Here is a 20,143-nt window from a genome sequence, read left to right as displayed (position 1 = left end):
AGGACCCACATTCATCATCCGGTTTGTCAGGCTTGAGCAGCACTGTAACGGCTGCCTCGCGCATGGAAAGGGGGAGGATAGAGACTCGGAGCGATTCATTCCAGACCTCAAGCAGCTTGGGGGCGATTATGGAAACGTGTTCTTGGTAGAAATCGGCAGTTAGGCCGTCAGGCCCCGGGGCTTTGCCTTTGGGTAGGTCGGAGTTGGCTGTTACTATCTCATCAAGTGTAATTGGGGAGTCTAGTCCGTCTCGAGTGGTGGAGGAGATCTCTGTGGTGGGGATCCGGTCGAGGAGTTCTCGCATATGTTGTTCAGTGTGCTCAGCAGGCTGAGAGTAGAGGGACATGTAGAACTCGGTGAATGTGTCTAGGATTTGTTGGTCAGCCCATTGAACATTGCCCTGTTCATCTTTAAGAGAGGTGATTTGCGTTCGACCAGATTCCCATTTGATTAGTGTCGCTAACGTTTTCCCGGGCCTATCTCCCTCACCATATTTCCTGGCCGCTTGAGGGCGGCCAAGGAATTGTATCTCGCTGACGGCGAGTTTGTTGAATGCCTGGAGTTCATCGGAGATCTGGGCAAGTGTGGCAGGGTCGGCACCAGAGGTACCTTGCAGTTCCAATTGCTTCAGTTTGCTTTCAGACCGACCCAATGCTGTTCTAATTGATTTCAACACCCCAGCTTCCCGGGAGATGGACATTCCCCTGATATATACCTTGAAGGCGTCCCATCTTACTGCAGCAGAAGTGTCCCGGAGAGTGTTTTGTTCGAAGAAAGACAGAATGTCAGCAAGTATTTCAGCCTTAAATACAACATCTCGCAGGGCATCGGATATGAAACGCCAGGTGCTAAACGTCGGAACAGGTATCCCCAGTTTGGCTGAGAGTGTAATCGGGGCATGATCAGACAGCGTGCGAGGCAGGATCTGGGAGTCCACCACCCCTCCCATGACTCCTTTTGAGACAAAAAATAGGTCTATCATAGAAGAGCTATCGTGCACTGATGAGTAATAAGTGTAATCCCTAAGATGGGGGTGTAGCATTCTCCAGGCATCGCAGATGTCAAGGGTCTTAATGTGAGAGTGCAGTCTGCGTGCAGCGCTGGACAAAGGCCGGGGAGTACTTCCAGTTCTATCTAGGGCCGTATCAAGGATAAGATTTAAATCTCCCCCCCAAAGGATCAGTGTGCCCACATATCCCAGCAGTATGGTGGTGATTTTATCAAAAAAATCGGGAGAGTCCACATTGGGGCAATAGGTATTGACAAGTAGATATTCTTTGTTGGCCAAAGTACAGTGTAGTATTACATAACGTCCCTCGGGGTCAGTGTAATTTTTGTGCAATGTAAACTTACTGGATTTATGAATCATGGTTAGAACCCCCCTGGATTGAGTGGAGTAGGAGGTAAAAAATCTAGCAGGTCCCCATGCCGGGGCCATGGTTCTAGGAATGTGGCCATTGGAGTGTGTCTCCTGTAGGAGCAGTATTTTGCAGCTATGTCTGTTGGCATAAGCCATGATTTTACGTGCCTTGGTGTGATTGCTTACCCCACGGACATTCCATGACATTATGACGGTAGCCATCGCAGTGACTGATACCCCATTATGCAACACGTATTCTCAATGAACGTCTAGGATCCAACAATAGTGTATGCTCCGAAGCTTGAAGATAAACTCGCGATCGCGGCCCATTAGTGCTCGCCCCATGCAACCTTGTGTGCCTTTGTAGATAACACCCGGTTTCCCCCCCCCACCCTCACCACCAACCCATGATTAGCAGTGTACACCCCACCCATCCCAAACAGCGCACAGTCGGATCGACCCCAACATGATCCAGCCTGTGCAAGAGCCCAACAGGGGCAAACCCAGAACAAAGGTATAAGAAGCAGTGCAATCGCAGTGGGGTGCGCTATTGCCGTGTGCTAGCACGCTTGGGACCCAAAGGTGTCCGTGAGAAATTAAACAGTGTTCGTGGTTTAGTAATGCATGTCACAGCATCTATATGCAGCCGTGTCGGGCCTAAGTGTGAAACACAGAAACGTTACATTCGACGAAGACAGGAAGTCAGCATGGTCACGATGAGTAGTTCAACAACATGAAAAATTAACAGTGCGTATCTGAGAGTTTAGGTACAGTGAGTACAGCCCTGAGGGCATGGGAAATATAACAGCAGGGTAGTTGTGGGGGAGGCCGATGGATGGTGGAGCCGTCAGACCGCTTGAGCAAACAACGATCAAAGAGAACAAGTTTCGGACCAAGTTCAGTCATTCTCCACCACATCTTCAGCAGGTGGATGAGGGGGAATGTGTGCCTCTATGAATTTCACCGCTTCCGAGGGCACCGTAAAGAAGTAAAGTTTGTTGTTAAATGTGAACTTTAGACGGGCAGGGAATAGGATGGTGTATGGAATGCTTCTCTCCCTGAGCAGTTTCTTGACTCCAAGAAATTGGCGACGCTCCTGCTGAACTGCGATCGAGAAGTCAGGGAAGATTCGGATCACCTGCGAGTCCAATCTGAGCTCACCCTTCTCACGTGCAAGGCGGAGGATTTGATCCCGATCTCTAAAACTCAGAATTTTTGCAATAATGGGCCTCGGAAAGTCTCCCGGTTTGGGACGTGGGGCCAGTGCCCTATGGGCCCTTTCGATGATGAAGAAGGGGGACATATCCGGGTTGCCTAACAGGTCTTTCAGGAGGTTCTCGACAGCCAGTTCGAGTCGACCCTTCAGCGCATTTTCCGGGACCCCAATAATGCGTATATTGTTCCTCCGTGATCTAGATTCGAGGTCATCACATTTGGCCCTCACTAATTTCATGTCCGTTACAAGGGTGGATACCGTGCTCTGCAGTGTGGTTATATTGTCCTCATTGGAACTGATCCTGTTTTCAGTTTCGGTGATTCGCGTCCCTTGTTGGTCTAGTTTGGTCCTGAGAGATGCCACATTTGCATTGATGTCATCTAGCTTCTCATGAAAAGCTGCAAAGTTTCTAGCCATTGACTCCATGACGACCGTCAGGTCCGTGGGGGGGCCTTCTGCAGAGAGTGGTACTTCGATCTGGTCGCATGATGTATGGGCCGAATCGGGCCTAGGGGTGGCCTTCGCAAATTTGTCCATGGCCCCTGTCTTACCAGTGTTCCTGGACCTATTGGACATCGTGTGTGGCGTGTGGTACAGAGTGTTCAAAGTGGTTAGTCTCGTGTGGGTATCGTGTACCCTGAAGCGGGGCGGTGCAGTGACAAGATGGAAAAGGCTGCTCTCTTGTTGGTGGCGTAGCAGCGGCCCGCAGAACCGGTAGGCAAGGATAATAAATGTCCCTGAGCCAGAAATCCAAGTGCCGGGGGTGGTGGCTAAAAAAGTTCACCCTAATGGAGCACAGCGCAGTTCTTAGGGCGGCAGTCAGATTGAACCAGGGGGGTTTGCAGAAAAATACTGCACACAATGGCCTCCCCAACTCCTCACCTCAGGCTCGGTTCACATCCGTGAGCAGGATCAGGATAGTGGCGTCTTCAGCGGAGTCTTCAGCGGCATCACACGCAACCGATGATCCAGCCCCCAGCGGTGACCAGAAAGGCCTCCGGGCCGTTAGGCGCGGAGGGAGCGTTGTCTCCGGGGCGTGCTGCGGTATCACAGAGGCAGCAGGGGGAGAGCCAGGCAAAGCCGGCGCACGAGCCGCGGCCGGCCGCCAGGAGTACCAGATGTCAGGCGCCGGACTTCCGCACTGGATCCGTCCACGCGCGTCAGCGTAGGCAGCACAGGCGGCCCCCGCGCAACGAACCCGGCTCCAGCCACAAGGCAGCCGGGCGCGGAGGGCCAGATAGAGAGCCAGATGGGGGGGTGAACCGCTGGGCCGCCAGCGGCCACGGGCGTCAATCAGCGCCGCCGCTCGCGTCGTTCACCGGCAGTGCGAGGGCACAGCTCGGCCCAACACAGGGGCAGCGCCAGCGGCCGAATACAGGGTCAGAAGGTCCGATTCGGGGCCAGATTTCACGGGCAGGTGGCCCCGAGTGTCAGCAATGTGGGAGCCAAATCTGGAGACGGGGCAGAGAAGCAATCCGCAAATGGAAGCGGATGCAAAGCGGCAGCACACGGAGCTGAAAAGCTAGGCAGCCATCTTGTCGGCTGTTCAACAGCGCCCCCAAGTTCTTTCGACTTCCCTATTCCATTCAGAAACCAAAGAAAGAGTATTAATTATCAATGTATGTGATCCCCCTGATGGCTTGGCCACATCAAAAATCATATGTTTGATTGAGAAGGTCCTCCTTGAATGATATAATAGGCATCCTGTGAGTAAGGTTTTGATTGCCAAAACTCTTATTGTGCACAACCTACATTTGCATATGTTCCATAACATTAATAGTGAAATGTATGAATCTCGTATAATGCGCACTGCACTGCTAGTGCTGTTGATCGAGGATTGTCACAATTTTTGGAGCACCATGATATAATATGTTTGACCCTGACCATCCCAACTCTAATTTCACTTGGGCAAATGGTTGCTCCAAATCTTTCATTGATTATGTGGTGGTAAATCCTAAAAAGCTAAGGAGCTGTGCATTGTTATATATTTCACACAGCAATCTGAGTGATCATGCCATACTTGGACAGTAAGCCTAGGACATTCTCACACCTCGTCCCATTGTACTACAGCTATTAGGATAATTCCTGCTGGCAATCGCATAGTGTGGTCTTACTACTAATTTTAGCAATGCAATTCTAGCGAACCAAAACCTTCTTGAATTTTGGTTAGCATCACATGCTTGGGATATCAAACATATGACTGCTAAATTGGCTGGCTTTATATGTACTCAGAATTCTAAGATTATTGGTAAAAAGAGTAGCTTGGGCATGGCTGCTTTTGGCCCATTGATCCTGTGCACAAGATGTTGTATCGCAGGGCTAAGGTGTTGGTCAGAAGACACCCCTTACTACATCCTAATGGCAAAAAAGCCCAGCTTACCCTTTTAGCTACACATCATACAAATTGGCTGACACAACATAAACATTCACTAAATAATGTCAATTGGCTATTGCTTTACCAAACCTTGAAGTTTAATGATAACCGTAAATTCTGGTCGCGTCTCTAGGAATTCCTGGCAGGACCTGCATCTATTGAAATCAACCCTGTATCTGCATCTCAGTGGATAGAATACATCCATAATTTGCACTTTGTCAAAAAGGACAATAAACTAGTGGCAAATAGCTATGCCCCTTTAAATAAACTCTTTGGTGAAGGCTGTGAAGTGGCAGACATTGCCTTTATTATAAGTAAGCTAAAATCTTCCCGTGCTCCAGTTACTGAAGGCATAGCCAAGATCACCATGAAAGCCAATCCGGCATTCTGGGCTAAAGTCTTACCTGAACTATTCAGGCACATTTAGAGAAGTGGTTGTGTTCATGAAAGCTGGCGTACGTCTATACTTATTCCTGTACACAAAAAAGAAGACATATACAATCCTTTTAACTATAGACTCCTAGCCATGTTTGACACCAGGCAAAATATATCCACACCTATTCTTCTAGCGAAACTTAACAGTTGGACTTTGGAAAGAGAACTATTAACACCTTTCCAGACTGGCTTTAGGAAGGGACATGGTACATAAGACAACATTTGTACCATACAATATTTTATGACGGAGGCCAGACACTGCTTCAATTCAAATCTTTATTGTTGTTTCATCGACTATAGCAAGGCCTTTGACCTAGTATCCTGTCAGCGCCTGTGGACTTAACTTGCTTCGTGGGGGATTGATCCTCATCTGTTATACTTTCTTAAATCGTTATATACTGACGCAACGGTTGCTGTATGTTTAAATCAGGAGGGAGAACTCGCAGGCTTCACTGAGACGAACGTCGGATTGAAGCAGCGGTGCATTCTCGCACCCCTACTATTCAACATTTATGTAGCAGATATGGGCAATTTACTAGAGGCAGTAAGACATTTCCTCCCTAAGATCAATGGTGTGGTCATTACCTGGTTCAGGGATATGAGGACGATACCGTCCTCTTCTATCAGACCCCCGTAGTGCTTCAGCGATTGTTAGATGCTCTTGCAGACTTTGAACAGGCCAATCACACATGAAGATCAACATAAAAAATCTTGGTTTTCCGCTTAAGCTTAACCCTACTAACCACTTCCATAGGGACTTTATGACTACTAAGACCTGTAAAAAATGGTTGGTCATCCATGGCCAGCAAAGGCGGCAATAACCTAGAAGCACTACTGACCATGTACCGAACAAGCATTATTCCAACTATAGTCTATGGTTTGCAAGCACTCTCTCTGAGTCACGTCAAATTACTTAACAAATTTTAAGCTAAAGTATTGCGCTCTGTAATGAATTTGCCGAGCTCGGTTCCTGTAGAAGCCTTGAGGATGGAATTTGGTGTCTATTCTCTTTCTTCCATTTGGCTTGTCCAACTTACTATTCTCTACCTGAAGCTGATATCTCCTGTGTGTAACACCAACAAACCTTTGAGCATCTTGGGGAACTGTGACCCCAGAAATATAACTAATCCTTTTACTCTTGAATTGCAACAATCAGCCTATTCCCTTCTGACTCTTCTGGAAATACCTATCGCCAAGGTTTGTGAATTGCCTAATATAGAGCAAATCCTTAAACAGAAGTCCAGAGTGTGGGATAGAGTGTGTAAATTGGACAAACTTGCTTTGAGGAGGAGATACAAGATTTTTTCGTCCCAAAGCCTCTTATTTAATGTACCATCTACTTACCTTACCAAGCCTTGCTCTCTGGACTTAAAAAGATGTATTGCATATTTGCGCTTTAACTTATTACCTACCTTGGAATCTCAGGGGGACTGGAAGAATATCCCACGCGACCTGAGACTGTGCTGCATTTGTTGCGTGGAAATTGAAACTGACTGCCATGTCTTGACAAGATGCCCTGGATTAAATCCAATGTATGTGAAGGGTTATGGGAAATGTGTTGAATATATTGAATTTATCAAAACCGACCAATTCTGAACTCACTCTATAGAGCCAAATCTACTGTTATTACTGCTGCGGCATATTACATATGGAATGAAATATCAAACTCTCTTAAATTCATTCCCCTTTATATAGACTGAACTGATTTTGGCATTTATTAGAATGAGTTTGGTGGAATTGTACTGATTATGTTTTATATTTAATTAATGTGTCTTTCTATATTTTGCTTTGCTTCTAATTGCATTGGAATTCATTTATTATTTTATGCGATTTTATGTGACTTGTATTTATCCTTCTAATATCGTGATCATTATGTAAACATGTAGCTGTGCTTAAGGTTTTACTTAACCAAATGCACAATAAAGTAAAGAAAAAAAAGAAAATCACTGCCTTACAAAGCAACAGATTCCAGCATTTCTGCCGGCAGCCGGAAGACGGACCACGTTGGCGAAGGGCCACAGAGGAAAAGGCCCTGTTTGCGTCTGAATATAGCATTCCTCACAAGGTAGCGGAGAGGGCAGGAGCCCTTTCGGCACCTTCCTTAGCAGACACCCACCGGAGTTGCTGTTGGAGCAGTGGTGCACGTCCACTCAAGCCGCTTCATATGGGCCCACCGTGTATGCAAAGAGGTGAGCATACCCGTGCCCTCTTCAGAAGCTACGCAGAGCCATCTGTATTCCTGAGACCTATTTGCAATCGTTCTCGCTCTTACCTACAACGAGGTTGCCTGTTCACTTAATAGCGGCCTGATGCAGCGCTCGATCCTGAATGAGGCTGTTTACCACGTTGCCTAGCAACGTATACCTTCTTGATTCCAGCATTTCCGCCGGCAGGCGGAAGCCGGCCCACGTCGGCGAAGGCCCATGGAGGAAAAGGCCCTGTTTGCGCCTGTTCGCGTTGCTGGGCGCGTGACAACATTTTTTGCCCCCACATCACATAAACTTCCTATAAGGAAGGCCCTTGAGTACCCATCCCATACCGACCTGATCCTAGCCATTTGCACGGCTTTGATTAACTTTATCATTCCAAGAACATAAACTTCCTAGTACCGACCGCCACTCAGCCTAACCTTCGTCATTTACCTGAACACACTTCTAGATAGAAATATGAATTTTAGCATGCGCCACACGTAGATGGAATTCTTAACTTTAGCCTGTGTCGCATCTAGTTAGGATTGTGAATGTTAGCATGCTCCAAACTTAAATGGAATCCTTAACTTTAGCCTGCGCCGCATCTAGTTAGGATTCTGAATGTTAACATGCACCAAATTTAGATGGAATTCTTAACTTTAGCCTGCGTCACATCGAGGTAGAAATGTGAATGTTAGCATGCACCAAACTTAGATGGAATGCTTAACTTTAGCCTGCATCACATATAGATAGAAATGTGAATGTTAGCATGCGCCACACTTAGATGGAATTCTTACATTTAGCCTGTGTCACATCTAGATAGAAATGTGAATGTTAGCATGCGCCACACTTGGATGGAATTCTTAACTTTAGCCTGTGTCACATCTAGATAGAAATGTGAATGTTAGCATGCGCCAAACTTAGATGGAATTCATAACTTTAGCCTGCGTCACAAATAGATAGAAATATGAATGTTAGCATGTGCCACACTTAGATGGAATTCTTAACTTTAGCCTGCATCACATCTAGGTAGAAATATGTATGTTAGCATGAGCCACACTTGGATGGAATTCTTAACTTTATCCTGCGTCACATCTACATAGAAATATGTATGTTAGCATGCACCACACTTAGATGGAATTCTTAACTCTAGCCTGCGTCACATCCAGTTAGGATTGTGAATGTTAGCATGCTCCAAACTTAGATGGAATTCTTAACTTTAGCCTACGTCGCATCTAGTTAGGATTCTGAATGTTAGCATGCACCAAACTTAGATGGAATTCTTAACTTTGGCATGCGTCGCATCTGGGTAGAAGTGTGAATGTTGGCATCTGCCAAACTTAGATGGAATTCTTGACTTTAGCCTGCGTCACATTGAGGTAGAAATGTAAATGTTAGCATGCACCAAACTTAGATGGAATTCTTAACTTTAGCCTGCGTCACATCTAGATAGAAATGTGAATTTTATCATGCACCACACTTAGATGGAATTCTTAACTTTAGCCTGCGTCACATCTAGATAGATATGTGAATGATAGCATGCGCCACACTTAATTGAAACTGTGAATGTTACCAAGTGCCACTCGTAGATAGGGTTGTGGTCACTACCCTGCGTCACATCTGGACGGGATTGTGAATGGTGGCGGGTGCGACACTTGGTTGGAACTCTTAACTTTAGCCTGCATCACGTCTGGATGGAAGTGTGAATGTTGGCATGTGGCACACTTGGATGGAGTCGTGGTCACTGGCCTGCGTTGCATCTGGATGGGATGTTGAGGGTAAGCGGGTGCCACATCCAGATGGAATAGTGAATGATAGCAGGCATCACACCTAGACATAATTGAAAGGACAGCAATGCCAATTAACTGATCCACTAACAATTTCACCTCTCTGCATACACCTCTCAAACTCCAACCAAACACAACCACAAGCCTACTACACAACAATCTGCACAAACTTCACCATGCCGCAACAACAAAACAAACCACACAGACTCCCACAACAGCACATGATGACTACTGATCGTAAAACACCCCAAGCCCAGCCAACGGACCCACCGGGCTGAGGCTGCCAACAGCACATCACTGCTCTCTTGCACTTTTCCAGCTTATTCCCACTAATTCCCCCCCCTTCCCTTTTTCAAAGCCGCCAGGGGACCACTCCGGTGCTGATAGTGCACGGTACAAATAACCTTTAACATTAACATTCACCCGATAAACTGCCAGTATGCTACCATGTAGACCGATCCTGCACAGATTGACTTTGGGCTAATATCTGTGGTGCTAGTACCCGCGGTATCGCTGCAGGTCATGCATTTATCCTATTGCAGTAGCATTTCACCCTAATATCATTTTGTATTGCCTGTATCTCTTGCACTGCTGCATGCCTCGCTCATCAGTATTGTCTTCAGTATTGTATGTGATTGTGTTGCTAGCACCTTGTACTGCCTTAGCTCTCGCACCTGCCTACTGGCCAGCACCTTGTGACAAATCCACTTATGCTGCCAGTACCCACTGTATTATCGTAGGCCATGCATTTGCCGAATAGCTGTACTATTTGGCACTAACACCACCTTGCATTGCCAGTATCTATTGCACAGCCGTATGCTACGCACCTTGGTTCTGCCTCTAGTATTGTATGCTGACATTATGGGTGCTGCCAATACCTATCGCATTGCCTAACCCATGTACATCAAAACCGCGCTTGTTGCTGCTCTAGCACCTCGCGTTAATATCACTTTGTAAGGCCAGTACCTACCGCTTTGCCATTTGCCATGCTCGTTAGTACTTTCCTTTAACATTGTATGCCAATGATGTCGCTAGCACCAATCGTACTACCTTAGTTCATATACCTGCCTATTGCCCTAGTACCTTGCGCTAATATTATTTATGCAGTCAGTACTTAGTGCATCACCTTGGCCAAGAATATCACTGATTTGCACATTTCTTCTTGTCCATTACAGTAGTCTACGTAGCCACCGTGACAATATGCATGTTACTACCTACCTGTTTTTAAAATTTACTGAGCTCTCTACTGTCGGTAGTCCTACAGGGCAAACTAAAGACTAATGACAGTACCCAGCAAATATGACCATGGCAAACCTTACCTGGATGTTTGGGGAATCATACCTACCATATTCCTCCCTCAGCTCCAGTTGGATAGCCAACCCTGGCCCATCAAACCCACTAGGTTCCTACCGAAGCTGAATTTGATTACCAATTCTCTCCAGTCAGAACCTTCAACAAACCTGGACGCCAACCTCAGGGCTCTTTCTCATCCGAAGATTACCTTGGACCTGATCAAAACTAACATACTCTGTCCTACCCTAGTTAGAAATAACAGACCTCGCTCTAGACAGACCTGACTTCATGAGCCACGTATTCTCACTGAACCCAATATGACAGACAATTGGAGCCATCCATTGGGTACCAATAACACTAATCCCAAGGATAACCAAAAAAAACAAAGAAAGAACAAGGCCTAACCTTAAAAAGGAATCCCCTACCATGTCGCATATCACCAGCCCTCATATCAAAGGTGCCTTAATAAACTCCAGATCCATGGTCGCCCATACCATAGATATAGCCAACCTAATCAGGACTGGAGACCTAGACTTCCTTGCTATATAAGAGACATGGCCACATGCGGCGGCTGGACCATCCCTGTTAGTTGCCATACCTGACACATATATTATCACAAGAGTAGACAGATCAACCTCGAAAGGAGGTGGTATCGCCTTGATTGCAAAGAGTCGCCACTTCCCCCATTGTGAAATCATGTGAATTACTCACAGTCAAATTAACCACTTTCAACTCCAGCACAATAACAAACCACCTAATGTACAGACCTTCGGGTCCCATTGATTGCTTTGAGGAAGATACCATGACCATACTGTCAGATACCAAACTTACCTCGCAAATACTTCTACTAGACGACTTCAACTTGGGCTTCTGTGAACTTAACAACCAACATGCCAAGACTCTCTTCGAGACCCTTACTGAATTTGGGCTTACACAAAGAGTCAATCAGCCTACCCATGAGAAAGTCAGAATATTAGACTGGGTTGCAGACCTAAACTGTGAGACAGTAGTCACATCTGTGGAATCCCAGTCATCGACTGACCACTACCTAGTCTCTTTCAACATCTCTCCCAAATGTCCAGTAACTAAAGCCACCTTGATCGCCCCATCTCTCCCAACTAGGAACAAAAGCAACATCACAGTGGATAAGCTTATGCCTCTCCCGAGTCCTACCTTGAACGCGGCATCATGGTCCCTAGACCCTACGGCACTAGTAGACCTCGATACTACTCTATCACACAAGCTTCAGACAAGATCGCCCCTATCAAATTGCGTAAAGGCAAACCCAGAGCACATCTCAATTCCTGGTTTACACCACAGCTAAAAGTCCTTCGAGCAGAGACAAGAAAAATTGAAGTTTTGTGGAAAAACTTGCCTCACAAAGAAAATAAACAAAACTTGACCGAAATAACCACTAAGTACAAAACAGAAATATTACTAACCAAACGTGTAACCTACAACGACAAGATCAACAAAGCTAGTTCCAGTACTAAGGAACTCTTTGTGATATTGAGGGAAATGGAATCCCCCATTCCTCCAGAGGATCTGTGTACAAAGGATAAAATATGGTGTACTAACATCCAAAATGCTTTATCAAACAAAATTACTACTCTCCAAAATAAAATCACAGCGAGGAGACACAATCTCACTAAACAAACTACTGATGACAACTCACAAAATATTCTCTTAATTCCCTAAAACAATTTGAATTCCTTCAAGTCACTACGCAAGAGGTGGAAAAGATCATCGCCTCACTTAAACCTTCGAGGTGCCAGGGAGATATCTGCCCAGCACAAACTGTCAAAGAGGCTGCCAGAGACCTGGCGCCTTTCAATCCCCAAACTAATAAATGCCTTATTCAGTGCCTCTAATGTCCCTAATAACTTTAAGGATGCTTGGGTACTACTTCTGCTAAAGAAAGCTTCACTGGACCCAACCATCCCCACTAATTACAGGCCCATAAGCATGGTCCCATTCTTGCTCAAAATAATTGATAAAGCCGCATATATCCAGATCGAGTCATATCTTGAGTATAATATCTCTAGGACTACGTCAATCAGGTTTCAGACCACTTCATGGCACATAAACCGCCTTAATTGACCTGAAAATGAAAATTGACCAACTAAAAGACAACAGATAATGCGCCTTACTGCTTCTACTGGACCTATCCGCTGCATTTGATCTGGTGGATCACAAAGTGCTCTGTAATCATCTGTCTATTGCTGCCAACTTCTTGAAAAAAGCCACTAATTGGATTCAATCCTTCCTTAACAATAGGACAATGACCATCTTCTCTCCGTCGGCTTCTGCTGACCCTTCTCCTATTACCTGTGGTGTACCACAATGCTCGTGTGTCTCACCGACCATGTATAATATATTCACAAAGCCCCTGTTTGACGATTTGGATCATCTGGGTGTCACCTACACTAACTACGCAGATGACACCCATATACTCCTACCCCTTTGGGGTGACGACACAGACCTGACTTTAGTCAACAAAATCTTTTCAATCATTCAGGCATGGATGGCAGCACACGGTCTCTGCCTGAATGATGACAAGACCGAGATCTTGATCCTAGGTGCCCCAACCCACCTAAGCAAACTTGGATGTCAATATACCTCATTTAATATTGACAGTATCGAGATCAAATTCGTCAAGGAGACCAAAACTTTAGGATTTTACTTGGACTCAACCTTGAACCTAGGGAAACAAGTTAATGCCACGGCGTCAGCTACAGTGTATACTTGTAAGATGATACGAGCTTGCAAACCATTTCCATATAATAACAGCTGCATCACATTAGCAAGGGCTTTACTCTTGTCCATACTCGATTATTGAAATGCCTTATATGTAGGTGCAAATAAACAGATCCTGAATAAATTGCAAATTCTGCAAAATAATGCATTAAGAACGGCACTAAGTATCCCGAGGAGTCATCACATCTCTGAAGTCAGAAGAAAGCACAAGTGGCTATCTATCAAGGACAGAATCCAGCTTTAAATAGCTTCCATCACACATAAATGCCTGAATAATGCTGCACCACAATACCTAAGAGATAAAATCATAAAAAATCTTCGGCACGACCCACAAGGACCGTAAACTCGAACTGCATTGTAGTCCCTAGATTTAACTTGAAAAAGGCAGGGGGCACCCGTTTTCCTGTTCAGGCTCCCCAATGTTGGAACTCTCTCCTTATAAACATTCGTATGGACCAGACCTTCCTAAACTTTAGGTCCAAAAGAAATAAATGGCTAGTGTCAAACGACTGCTGACCGCCTTACCTACTGCTATCTGCTGCCTGAATACTGCCTGATCCTGCCATGTACTGCCACCATGTTTTTAGATTGTTTTTGTATGTTAACTATTGTATCTTTATTGATTGTTTCTGTCACTATGTGGAACTTAAGACTTGTACTTGCTTGTAATGCGCCCAGGTACCTTTGGGTCAGTCGTGCAATATAAATAAACAAACAACAAATGTTGAATTTGTATCATCAATCAGTGATTTTCTCATTGAAGGTAACGTGACAACAATGAGGAAAATTGAAAAGCTTTACAGGAAAATTGCAGCTAACAATGGTTTAGAAGAAGGACAGATGGAAAAAAACAAAACAAATCAAATGTTTCTTAGAAGAAGAGCTTGAATGTATTGGCATTATTTTTAGTAATACCAAAATGGTAAATGAACCACAACAAGTCTCATTGAAAGTAACAGCAGATGTTTTATCTCATGCAGAAGAAGAATTGAGGTTATTCAGACAAAATTATGAGAACCCTTCTTGAAGCAGCTATGATTTTACAGAGAGCTGTACTAACTTTTGAACGATGGAAATTCAAGAAGTGAATTTGGCAGATGTTGTTCCAAAGCAATTTGTTCTTTTTTACAAGTGGTGCCGTCAAGGACAGGTGGATATGAAAAATATTCAGAAAAGTGGGATACCACTGTAATGGACGGGGATCATAAATTGTCACAGATATTTATATATGAAATGCTATCACTATAACGTGAGCACTTCTACCACATGACACCTGTGAAATACCCTTATAAGTGGCAGTTGGGCTCACAATGCACACAGCTACCCGCAGTCAATTCATCATTCAATTTCTGCATAACATGGGAGCTTCTATCGATTACGCCAGAGTCTTTCAGTTTGAGACACAGAAGCCACAGATGTATCCAAAAGCATGGAGGAGTATGGAGGATCTTACGTTCCCTCAGATTTGGTCAAGGGCAGATTTGTCTATTGTGCTGCTGACAACATTGACTTCCTGGAGGATACTCCATATGGTAAAATAACTTTGCATGGTATGGTTATGGTTGTCTATCAGGAGAAGGAGGAGTCAGATGTCCTAAGCCCAGTTGAAATATCAGCATCATCGTCATTTTCGATTACTGTAAAAGATTCCTCAGGCCCTGTCTAAGGTCATGTCTTGCAAAATTCCCAAAGGGTGAAGACCACAGAACCCTGCAACTAGTTAAAATCTCTGATTATATAGAGAGGAATATTTTAGATTCCAACAGGCTTGAGGACCTACATTGAAAGATGGCGGTAGTCTTGCCGGGGTGTGACTTTCAAGAATGTTTCGATGAAGAGTTGCTGGATGCACATTGTAATCTCACTGAAGAAACAGACTGATGAATGTGAGACACTCAGAACCCCTCACTACCGTTCTGACACAGTCAGTTTACAATTCCATTACAAGTGTTCCTCCAACTAAAGAAACTAGAGTCTGTGTACTCCCACTCATAGATGCCATCCCAAAAAGCCCACAAACACAGGAGAAAATAACATCTGTTGTCACCCCAGAATAAAAAACTGTTGTAACATTGGATCTTGGCCTTTACAAGCCTGGCTTAAAAAGACTTGTCAAAGAACTGGATGCTTAGACCAGGTGAGCTACATACAATAATGGCGGTGCTTTGAGCTATTGGTTCTTTCTAGGATGCTACAGGCATTGAAGCCACTTTAAAACGGTACTTTATGATGCAAATATTGTGTTGGAAATTCTTCCACGGAAGTGCGTAAGGAGAGCAGTGGAAGCACTCGTCACTACGTTTACAAGTGGATGATTCCCAAGAACAAAATCAGTCCATAATTACGTTGTGACAGTTCTGATACATTTGAATTTGATGGCCAAAATGGAAGCATTTGAGGCTAAAGAATCTCAAGAAAATCCAACACTCAGTTACTCTTCAGTACATTCATATGGTGGAAACAATGCTTTTATTTATCAGATCCGTCCGAAATGCAAACTGGTATTTACACATTGCATCACTTGAATAGTTTGTCAAGTACTTATTGCCCTTGATTTGGTAAATTACGCAAGCATGATAGCATGGTATTTAGCAGAAATGAAATCGCTTGAAAGCAAACACCCAGACATATGGAGCGAGTTTCAGAAAGGCAATTGGGTAGTAAGCAAGACAAAAAACATCAAAACAGGGCAATGAAAGTACTTGGTGGTGTGGTTAATATTATTCAAAAGAAACAGGCTCTAGCATAATTCTATTTAGCCTCTCCTGAGCTGTCAAGACTGTCTACAGAAGCAAAAAAAGTTGTGGGAATCACAGATTACGAACGGTCAAAACATCACCATCTAACAGCATTCAAACCAACAAGCCAAAAGGAAGATGTTCAACAGATCTACAACTCGATCATGAGATTGACTAATCCTGTGAATTATGATGGAAAAGAACTCCTTAACATCTTGACAAAGGCAGTTTTTGATTAAAGAATTCAGACGCATCAAGAATGACAGAAAAAGGTTGCCAAATGTACAGCAGCTTTAAAGAAGACTGGATTGAATCAGACAATTGTAGCCTGACGGCGCCAATGAAGAAATAGAACCTTTGGTTGTGAAAAAAGCACGCAAAGTGTAAAGCCAAAAGTATCAGACACTGTAGTGCAGTTGAAGGCAGATTGTTCTTTGTTCACAAATTCTCTGCAGTACCTCTTTCAATGTTCAATTTAGATGGTACAATGATTGTAGCTGCAAACAAAAGCAAGCGGATGAAGATACTGGAAGAGGAACATCATACAGATCTTTCTAACAACATGACAGAGGTCTCTTCATTTGTTACTGAGGACAGATTATCTGTACCAGAGCAAACGTACACAGCAGCTGCCCTTGATGGAATGGCAGCATTGCAAGCACTGCAGAAACCATCATATGTGAAGACATGCCGTGACCTTTCAATTGAAGTCAACAAGAAAATAGAACCTTATCTGCTCATGTATGATGAAACCCATTTAGTATTTGATACCTACCTAGAAAATTCACTAAAGAACTCCATGCAAAGGGAAAGCAACACCTGTTGAGTACAAAATCACTGATTCTACAAATATTGAAGATTTTCTATTAGAACCCTCATATTGCATTCTAAAACAAAAGATGAGTAAACAGTTTTCCTTTCAGATAAACCAATTCTGCATGCACAGAGGATAAAAAGAAGCCTGGTAGCCAGTTGGAAAAATGAAGCCAAGTCATCAGATGGAAAGGATGTTGGAGACATTGAAAACACACCTGAGGAGGCAGACACACAATTAATTCTTCACTCCCTTTTGTATCATGTCGTCATGCTACTACCCTTCACATTCTTTCACCTGATACCAATGTTTTTGTCCTTTCACTGTGGTGGTCACTGTTTTTCCAATCTGGCAGCCTGTTTGTCACAGGAGTTAGAACTAATAGAAAATGTATTGATCACAAACAAGTGTGCTCCTGCATAGGGCCTACAAAAGTGCAGGCATTACTTGGCCTTCATGATCTTCAAGGGTGTGATTTTACCAGGTGCTTTATGAAGAAAGAAAAACTATCTTTTTGGAAAGTTTTCAAGACTTCAGAAAAATAAATCCTTGAAACTTTGGTAAGACTTGGATGTTTAGAAGAATTTAAGAAGGAAGATGAACGCTTGATAGAGCGATTGAATTGTCAAGTCTACTTGCCAGGAACAAAGATTTCGGACATTGGTCAACTTTATTGGTGGATGTGCACAATAAAAGAGCTGAAAAGTGAAAACCTGCCGACAACAAGATCCTCTGTAATACCATACATCTTACGGACTCATTACCAGGTGATGGAGTGGTGACGCGCTGATCAACACCCGAATCTCCCCGAGCCAATTAGAGTGGGAGAAGGCAGATGGTCAATATTTTCCTACTATGTGTACGCTTCCTAGTGCACCATAATCAAACATACAGCTGGTATGTTGTGCATGCGTCAAAAGACGACGTGCTGCGCATTGCAAATGCCGAGCTCAGTCACTAAGGTGCACAGAACTGTTTAAGTATGTTGGCGACGAAGAGCTATCTCACATTTATCTCACCCATTTTAACTCAATAAACACCCTTGAAATGTGATTGCTTGTGTCTGTTGTCTTACTGTTGCCACCATGAGCTCCTTACAGGCCCTAGAAGTCTAGGCAGGGTGAGATAGGGTTCTGTTGCAGGCAAAAGTCAGAGTTCCTGACTGTTCAAACAAGTAAGTAGTTCACTTTAAAGTTAGTTAGAGTCCAGGGACTTCTGAGAAGACACCCTAGGAGGATTCCAGCAGTGGGCCTGGATGACCGGGCTCCCAATCACAGAAAACACCCCAAAAGCTTTACAGAAATCAGACAGTCTTAAGTTAAGTAAATAACGCAGCCAACACAGTACCTCAGCACAGAAGAAGAGTTTCAGCAGGAAGACTTCAGGATCTGCAGCCAAAAACCCGGTCGATGGATTCCTTTGTCAGGAAGACAGGACTTTGGAAGGGATTTTGAAGAAGGGATCAACGGAGTAGGCTCCAGGCAAGAGTTTCTTCACGGCTTGATGCTCTGTGGTTTCGGTGCCCTTTTCAGGAGCCAGAAGAAGACTGAATATCGCTGGTCGGATGCACGTCATTTTCAAGGTCCAGCACTCTGATGAGGATATTTTTAGGACTCAAGTCGTGTCTCGGGCAATCCAGAAGGATACCACCAAAGTTTCAGCTTGATTCGGAATTCGGAAGAACGTGTACCACACAATGGCGCAAACGTCCCAGGGTATTGGGGTATTGCAGTCCTGCAAGGTCACAGCATGACGTTGGATGGCTCAAAATGCAGGTCTTCTTGAGTCTAGTGGATCTCACCAGGCACTGGGTCGAGGTCATCGTTTACAGAGTCCCCAGGTTGCTTGGAAGAAAGGGTAACAGCTTGCTTTGGTTACACAGCAGGCTCTCCGGTCGCTGGAAATCGTCTCAGCCTCGCTTTCTTCATTTTCCTCTTAGGATTTGGTTCCAGTGGTCGACTTGTCAGCAGCTTCCAGGTTCTGAGTTTTTATCAAGAACTAGAGCACAACTCTGCATTCTCTCCTTGCATTTTATAGCAAGGAGCAGTCTGGCTGTCCAACAAGGACAGCCAGCCCCCACCCCCCAACTGGGTGTTGTTTCCTTTCAGTCAAGGTGGAAGACTGCAGACTGCAGTCCCCCTTTGCTGTGTACCCGACTTGCTCCCCGCTCCCATTCGCTAGCTTCATCTCCTTTAGCCAATTGAATCAACCGGGAGGCGGCCCGTCTGTTCTACGGCCCACATCAAAGGCCCTGTCTGCTGCCTGGGGTCTGCCGCTAACCCCCCCACTCAAACGACTTGTGGCTAAAGGGACCCTGACTCTCCTGGACCCACTGAAAACCTTGTGTCACTCACGGCCCTTGTGGGTTAGTCCCCAACACAATCCTCCACTTCCTACACCTCTGACGCTCCCTCCTCCACTCCTTCTCACCTGGACTTCCATCTGCCTTACTAAAGTCGAATCTGCCTGTGCCCTAGTGGCTGTACGTTTTCTTTCATTTGCCTTGCAAAATTTCGATTTAGCCTGGTTTTCATCTGCCTTGCTAAAGTGGATTTTCCCTGTGCCCTAGCAGCTGTACTGTGGTTCATCTGCCTTGCTAAAGTCGAATTTGCCTGTGCCTTAGTGGCTGTACTGTTTTTCATCTGCCTTGCTAAAGTCGAATTTGCCTGTGCCCTAGTGGCTGTACTGTTTTTCATCTACCTTGCTAAATTTGAATTTGCCTGTGCCCATGTTAGGGAGAATTCTCTTATAAGGCTAATTTCACTAACCTAGTGAGTCCCCCAGCAGCTTTGCTGGATTTTTGGGGTTTGTTTTTTTCTCCTGCTAAGAGTGAGACTCTTTTCCTCCCACTCTTAGGCATGATTTGAGGTATGTCTGACTTTTTGTGTGCTTATGGGCTATGTGGTCTTTTACTCCATAGGGTATCATCTGTTTTAGTGTATGTGTTACACAGCACCCTCAGTGCAGTAACACAGGGGGTTCATAGTGACACCCAAACATAGACCCCATACCCTGGGACTGACTACTGTCTCCCAGGGCATGTAAAGTCACCATTGACTTTACTAGTCCAAAATTGTGAACAGAACCAGTACAAACCATCATATTGTGGAAGTACTGGAAGGGGTTCATTTGATTGCACCTGGGTCTGTTTCCAAGGGGGAATTGTCCAGTCCCCCCTTG

The 20,143-nt window shown here is 44.7% G+C and overlaps 1 protein-coding gene across 5 annotated transcripts in view; it reads right to left on the bottom strand.

The window, feature by feature from the left end:
- Nucleotides 1-20,143, bottom strand: part of ENOSF1 (enolase superfamily member 1) — an 831,595-nt gene that overhangs the window by 89,064 nt on the left and 722,388 nt on the right. The window lies entirely within an intron of this gene.

This window comes from Ambystoma mexicanum, chromosome 5q (genome assembly GCF_040938575.1).
Source record: "Ambystoma mexicanum isolate Mex_15411 chromosome 5q, UKY_AmexF1_1, whole genome shotgun sequence".
NCBI lineage: Eukaryota > Metazoa > Chordata > Amphibia > Caudata > Ambystomatidae > Ambystoma > Ambystoma mexicanum.
Note: the sequence above shows the minus strand (reverse complement) of the source record. Positions and strands in the feature narration are given on the sequence as shown.